The sequence below is a fragment of the Rhipicephalus sanguineus genome, chromosome 6 (assembly GCF_013339695.2).
Source record: "Rhipicephalus sanguineus isolate Rsan-2018 chromosome 6, BIME_Rsan_1.4, whole genome shotgun sequence".
NCBI classification, from domain to species: Eukaryota; Metazoa; Arthropoda; class Arachnida; order Ixodida; family Ixodidae; genus Rhipicephalus; species Rhipicephalus sanguineus.
This window is the reverse complement of record NC_051181.1, coordinates 11,829,878-11,837,134: the sequence shown is the minus strand read 5'-3', so window position 1 is coordinate 11,837,134 and position 7,257 is coordinate 11,829,878.

Below are 7,257 nucleotides of genomic sequence, written 5' to 3'. Positions count from 1 at the left end.
TATTTGAAAATCTTTCTCAGTTCAATACGCACGAGCCAGCACGCCCTGGCGCGCGTAATTTCGTTTCTACAAGGAAAATAAGTAGTCGGAAAATGCGTTTTAATTACTGCTTTCATTAGCAACGTATCGAAAACGATGACATGGAATACATGCCACAGCAACGAATAGCTGTGTGTCTGGTATCGTGGGCTTACCAGGCACGGTGACAACACTGGCGTTTAAATGGTAACTTATGGTGCGACGTAAAGTCAACCCTGACGTTAGAGTACATGTGTCAGTGTTAACGAAACTAAGTGCACTTTATGGAGCAATCATGTGAATATCGTGCATGACGTTCGTTATTATATTCCTGCAAGGTCGAGCAATGCTTCAATATCGCTTGCGGAATCATGGAAATACAAATGTTATGTTTATTAGACTGCTATCAAAGCGGAGCCAATACTCGAACCACAGGCGTTAATCTGGCGTGACGCCTGTATTGTAGGAGTACATATGTAGTGTTTATTTTGTTCTACGAAAATTTGATAGCCAGCCCCACAGCTACAACTGACCTTGCAGCTACATTATGCCTGCATAGGCTGTTATTCCAAAGCAGTTTTGAGACCTGGCATAGTTCTGTGGTAGAACACCTGATTGCCACGCTGAATGCTTGGGTTCGATTCTTGTTGGGATCGTTATTTTTATTCTTTGCATTCTTCGGGTCAACGCTGCCAATGTCGGTTTTTCTTTACGCTCAAGCATTTATGTTTCCAATATCAGTTCTCACCGTTCCTGGGTAGATATAGACTGCCAATCACCTGTGGCGCTTACCCGTACACTGCAGCGCGTGGTAAACGGGTATGTGCCACACGTGTCTGGAGGAAAGGGTTTGACGACGTACGCGGCAGGATTTTTAATTCATTCATGTCATGACCCGACAGTCATATCGTCAAATCCTCTTACCCTCCCATGCCAATTTTGGTCTACACCAAGTTATGGAGGCGATGATGAGAGCAGCCAGACGTAGGCGGCTAGATTGATAGATCGATAGATAGACACATTGGAGGCACATTGGACGTTTCTACTGTAAAAACGTTTATTGACGGGCACTCGGCGACGAGACACGAAGGCGACAGTCATGGCGGCAGGGGCTTAGCCAAGGGGGAGGGGGGGGGTTGAACCTCCTCCCCGAAGGTTTTCAATATTGCTTGCGCATATATGTACGCACACATACAAACGCACGCACGACCATACATAAAGTATGGTTGACCCCCCCCCCCCAAAAAAAAAAAATAAAACATTTCTGGCTACGCCCCTGAAAAGTGGGGCCGACTCTCGCCACGAGCTGCGTTCTCTCCAAAAGGAGCCGAAGAGGGCGACTCACTAGAAATTGCTGGAGAGGACGACCCACTGCAGAGTTCCGAGGGTCATGGTAGGCCTTGAGGCGCTCCACGTTGACAACGTCGCGCCCTCGGTGGCTCATGTCCGGAGATAGTTCAGTGGGTTCAACCAGATAGATTGCAGGGGGTGTGCGTTGAATGACACGGTACAGAGCTTCGTATTTGGGCAGTAGTTTTGAAGAGAGGACAGTTCCAGTGCTAGGGTTCGGGTTCCATACGAGCACACCAGGGAGCAACGTGAGCTCAGAAGTGGTTGTGTCACCGCGAACGCTCCTCTAACGCTCTTGGTCGTGTGTAGTAAAGGTCTTGGCAAGTTTGCGACACTCTTCAGGAAGTCTGGCTGTGGCGGAAATAGGCGCATACTCAGATCGATCCGGCTTGTATGGAACCATTGTGTCGATTGTGTGCGACGGTTGCCTGCCATACAATAAGAAAAAGGGGGGAAAACCAATAGTGCTCTGACGGACGGTATTGTAGACGTAGGTCACGGAGGGCAGAATGGCATCCCAATTTGTGTGATCGGCGGCGACGTACATGGAAAGCATGTCGCCGAGCCTACGGTTATATTGTTCAGTCAGGCCATTCGTATGCGGGTGGTTAGCAGCAGTTTTGCGAAGCCATTCTTTGAGAATGGCTTCGACGACTTCCGACAATAAGACACGGCCTCGATCACTGAGCAGCTCTTGGGGTGGACCGTTACGCAGCATGAATTGGTGGAGCAGGAAGGAGGTCACATCGCGCGCTGTAGCCGCTGGGAGGGCGGCAGTTTCAGAGTATCGCGTGAGGTGGTCTACAGCGACGATGGCCCAGCGGTTACCAGCAGACGTGGGAGGTTGTGCCAACAGATCGAAGCCAACGCGCCCAAACGGTCGGTCAGGGCAAGATACATCCCTCGCAAAACGTACCGTTGATGAATGCGGTGGTACGTTTTCAACACCCCTGAGTGCGCACACTGCAGATCAGTGTGGATCGACTCGCATATATCAGAACACAGACTGTGGCGTATCACTAGTAGCCACTGGCGGCCGTCGCCGTTGTAGTTGCGTCGGTGGAGCAGGTCGTCGCGAACGGCGAAATGGTGGGCTTGATGACGCAACGCACCAGTGGATGGTGTGGCCGACGGATCAGTCAGCAGGTCTATCTGTGAGGCAATCCAGAGATCCTTGCGCTGTTCAGTAGCAATGGTGTGAATGTCGCAGGAAGAAACGGCCAAGTGAGACACTGAGCTGTGGCATTGTCGTCAGGCAAGGGAGAGCGCGACAGGGCGTCGGCGTCAGCATGCTGGCGTCCGTTGCGGTACAGCACGCGGATGTCGTAGTCTTGCAGGCGGAGTCCCCAACGGGCGAGACGGCCTGAGGGATCCTTGAATGACGACAACCAGCACAGGGCATGATGGTCGGTGACGACATCAAATGGGCGACCATACAAATAAGGACGGATCTCCTTAAGGGCCCAGATGATTGCCTGGCATTCTTTCTCCGTAACTGTGTAGTTCGTCTCGGCTTTAGTAAGCGTACAGCTTGCATATGCCACGACATATTCCGGGAACCCAGGTTTGCGCTGCGTAAGAACAGCGCCGAGGCCAACACTGATGGCGTCCGTGTGTACCTCTGAAGGGGCCGTAGGGTTGTAATGGCGTAGTGTGGGAGGAGACGTCAACAAACGACGGAGCTCTGCGAAAGCATCGTCGCACGCTGATGACCACGAAGTGAGGAGCCCGTAGCTGCCAAAGAGCTTCGTCAGCGGAGATATGATAGTCGCGAAGTTTCGGATGAAGCGCCGAAAGTAGGAGCATAGTCCTACGAAACTGCGCAGTTCTTTGAACGACGTAGGTTTGAGGAACTCTGTCACGGCCCGAAGATTGGCTGGATCGGGGAGAATTCCGTCCTTGGATACGACGTAGCCTAGTATTGTCAGCTGCCGTGCTGCAAATCGGCACTTCTTAGATTCAGTTGTAGGCCGGTGTCGCTCAAATGCCTCAAAACATACCACAGGCGTTGAAGATGCGTGGACAAGTCCGGGGCCGACCGAAGTAAGGTTGTGAGCAATCGATGAACCAAACACATCAGCGGGTGACGAATCAGACGTAAAAAGAGAACTGAGCGTACGGGAGCTGGCGTAGTGCGTGCCACCCGGTGCGTTCATAACTTGTGCGTCTTCGAGGGGTTCCGCTCCGCTGAGACATTCCCATCGCACCAACGTAAAAATATACGTGGACGGGTGTTACCATGGTCGCAAATGGCACCAGCAAGCCTTTCCTGGTGAAAACGCGATCACACGGAGAAAAGAGTGCAACGGTGTTGGAGGGTCCGATGCAATAGACTGACACAGCCGTTGACGAGTTTGCCGGAACTGTGGTGTCGTCTTTGACGAGTACCTTGGTCGCAGCCGATAGTCTGTCTGCCGGCGTGATACCTGAGAATTTACGAGAGCTCTATTTTGGCTGGTGCGCGACGAATTACGGCATCGTGGCGGGCGAGAAAATCCCATCCCACGTTGACGTCGTGAGAGCATGAAGAAATTATGATGAATTCGACGGCGTACAGAGCGTCCTGAATGATGACACGGGCTGTGCATACCACCGTCGGGTGAATACTTTGGCCGCTCTCTGTACGGAGTCAGAGCCCGGAAAGTGGCGTCGTCACTTTTCGTAGTAGTCGGCTAAGTTTAGCGTCCATAACGGAACGGCGGCTCCAGTGTCGATAAGGGCACATGCGCGAACACCGTCCACAAAAACGTTACGTTCGATGCGCTTCGCTCAGGACTTTCGCAGTTCGATAGCGTCGCAGCCCTTGCCTCCTAGACTGCGACGACTAGTTTTCCTGGTCGTGTGGGACCGGATGTGGCCGCACCGGCGACAGTGAGCGACGTCGTAAAGACGGTGAACGGCGGGTATATGGTGCGGGGCGGGACTTCCGTGACATAGGCGGCGGTTGGTCATAATAAAGGCTCCTTGATTGGCTGATGAGGGTAGATGCGACCCGAGGCGGCTGCACGCGATTTCCATTGCGTGCGACGTGACCGGCGCAACCGCACGCAAAGCAGATGGGGCGGTTGTCAGAAGTGTGCCATCGGTTCGCAGGTGCCATCCATGTCGCAGAACGCGATGGACGAGGCGGCTGCTGATAGGACTGCATGGTGGGCTGCAGTCGGGGCCTGTGGATGACGTCGACGTATGTAGGCGGCACAGCCGCGTCGAAGGCCTGGGGTCTGGCGATAGCTTCTACTTAACTGAGCTGGCCAGGCACAAGAGTCAACGGGGGTGACCTGGCTACAGCTTGCGCGTAGCTTAATGGCGCAGGCACTGGAGGCTGCTTGTGGTTTTCACGAATGACCTCCGCAATTTCTTGCTGAATCGCTCAGTGGAGGGGAGGCAGAAATGTAGTTGACGGCTGTTCAACATGCGGCGGCGGAGCGAAAGCCAGTAGAGAGATCTGGCGGGCAAGCGGCTCACGCACGAACGGCTTGATTTCGGCGAGCAAGGTGGAATGGACAGAGATGGCCGACAAGCCCGTAAGATCAGCTTCGCGTGATGGCGGGCGACGGGTCATCAAGCGCTGCCGGCGCAGATCCTCGTAGCTTTGACACATCGTAATGACCTCTGGCACTATGCGAGGGTTTTTGGCCAGCAGCAGCATAACATTCCTGATTCTGTCAGACTCCGATATGCTCGCGTCGGCTTTCTTGCACAAGTCAAGGATGTCTTCAATGTAGCTCGTGAAAGATTCACCGGCCTGCTGGGGTCGTTCTTGTAAACGCTGCTCGCCTTGCAGCTTACGAACGCTAAGGCGGCCAAACACGTCGACAATGGCGGTCTTGAAATTGGACCAGGTCGGGAAATCGGATGCACGGTTGTTGTATCACATGCCTGCCACACCGGCGAGGTAGAAAACCAATTTGCTCAGTTTGCCGGCTTCGTCCCGCTTATTGGGACACTCTCGCGTTCGTAAATCGAGAGCCAGTCCTCCACGTCGTTGCCATCCGAGCCGGTGAAGATAGGAGGGTCGCGGATATGGAGGACATCGGGACAAGCGGTCGGTGCGAGAGGCGGCGTTTTCTGGGCGACGTCATGCGGCATGGTAGATGGCACGGTACGAGATTGAAGTTCCAGACCGAAGGTGTTTTAAGGACCCAACACTCTCCACCACGACAGCGACAGTCAAGGCGGGGCCGACTCTCAGCACGAGCTGCGTTCTTTCCGAAAGGAGCCGAAGATGGCGAGCCAATAGAAAGTGCTGGAGAGGACGACCCACTGGAGAGTTCCAAGGCTTCGCTACACTATCTACGTGGCTATCTATCTATATAGACGCCTACTTCTGGGCGGTCTTCTGGTCGTCTCCATAACTTGTCATGTACAAAAATTGGCGTAGCCGGGCATAAGTGTATGACGAACACGATCCACTGGTCATGAATAACTCAAAACGCCTGTCGCGACCGTCATGAAGTCCTTTCCCTCAGTCATGTGCGCTGCACACCCGCATAGTGCAGCTCATTTTATGCGGAACCGTCAAGAAATCCTTTCTCTTAGTCATGTGCGCTGCATACACGCATAACATAGTTCATATTATGCGGGAATGGGCCACAGTTGATTAACAGTCTCAATCAACACACTTACGGCGAACATACAAATTGAAACTCAAGCAAGTGAGCGAGCTGAAGACAAAACACCCTTGGAAGACGCTCGACGGCCATCTAATCGTCCACGTGCTCCGCCAGAATGACGCAGCGTTAATTCTCTTCACTTCATATGAGGCTGGGCGATGGCCCCATGCGGACGAAGGATGACGTCAGATTGATTTGGAGCCGCTTTGTGACATGCGAAGCCGCCGCTAAATACCCTACAGTCATGCGGACGCCGACCGCTATAACGCACGTTGCTTCGGAGCTGTAGACAACGTGTTAGGCCATCCCGCATGTGATAACATAACTGTCTATGAGAACGAGCAGGTACGCAGGAGTGCCTTGACCAAGGTGGCCGACATGAATGCAAGCGACATGGGTGTCCTGCCGGTCTCAGTTTACCTGAGCATCGGCAAGCCGTACATGATTAGGCCAACATGAACGCAAGCGACAACCTCGTTAATGGAAACATGGGTACCTTGTGGTACATCGAGCGTGACGAACACGGCAACGTCTTGTGACTGTGGCTTGAATTTACAACATCCACGGTAGGCATTGTCGTCCCAGCCAGGACGAAGCACATCACAACCACCATCAATAGTATTGAAAGGTGGTTCGCTGCCCGAGGGACAGTAAACCACCGCAAACACGACATACGCCAGGAAATCTCGTGTAAGAGGGCACACTTTCCCCTTGCGCAACCAAACGCCATAATTATATATAAGTCACAAAGGACCACAGACGCCCAGGTAGTCTTCGGATACGATAAGCGCCATACACTGAAGTTGGTCTACGTCGCACATTCCAGGGCTACTAGCCTCGATGACCTATACTTCACCAACGCAAAAGGTGACTTCAGGTTGCGACATGTCACCGGCTCTATCGACCGACAGTCATTCGACAACATGACCCGGCTAGCAAACAGCCCTCTAGACATTGTATTTGACCAGGCTATCACATTCATTCGGTGCCACAACAACAATCACCTCGCGCTCGCCGCTCTCAACGTACAGTCTGTGCATGCGCACGTGCACCACCTCGAAAAAAGCACTTTGCTCACAGAAATTGGCATGTTATTACTTTCTGATATCTGGAGCGATGAGCCCATGCAATCATGGGATTCCAATGGGTCGATTGAAAATCAGTTCTGCGGAATCCCGCAAGGTGGCTAAAGGGTTAAGAAAGGGAACATAGACAACCACCCATTTGTAGCACGAGGAGGCTTTATTTCTGAGAAATCCACATGGATTTCCTTGTG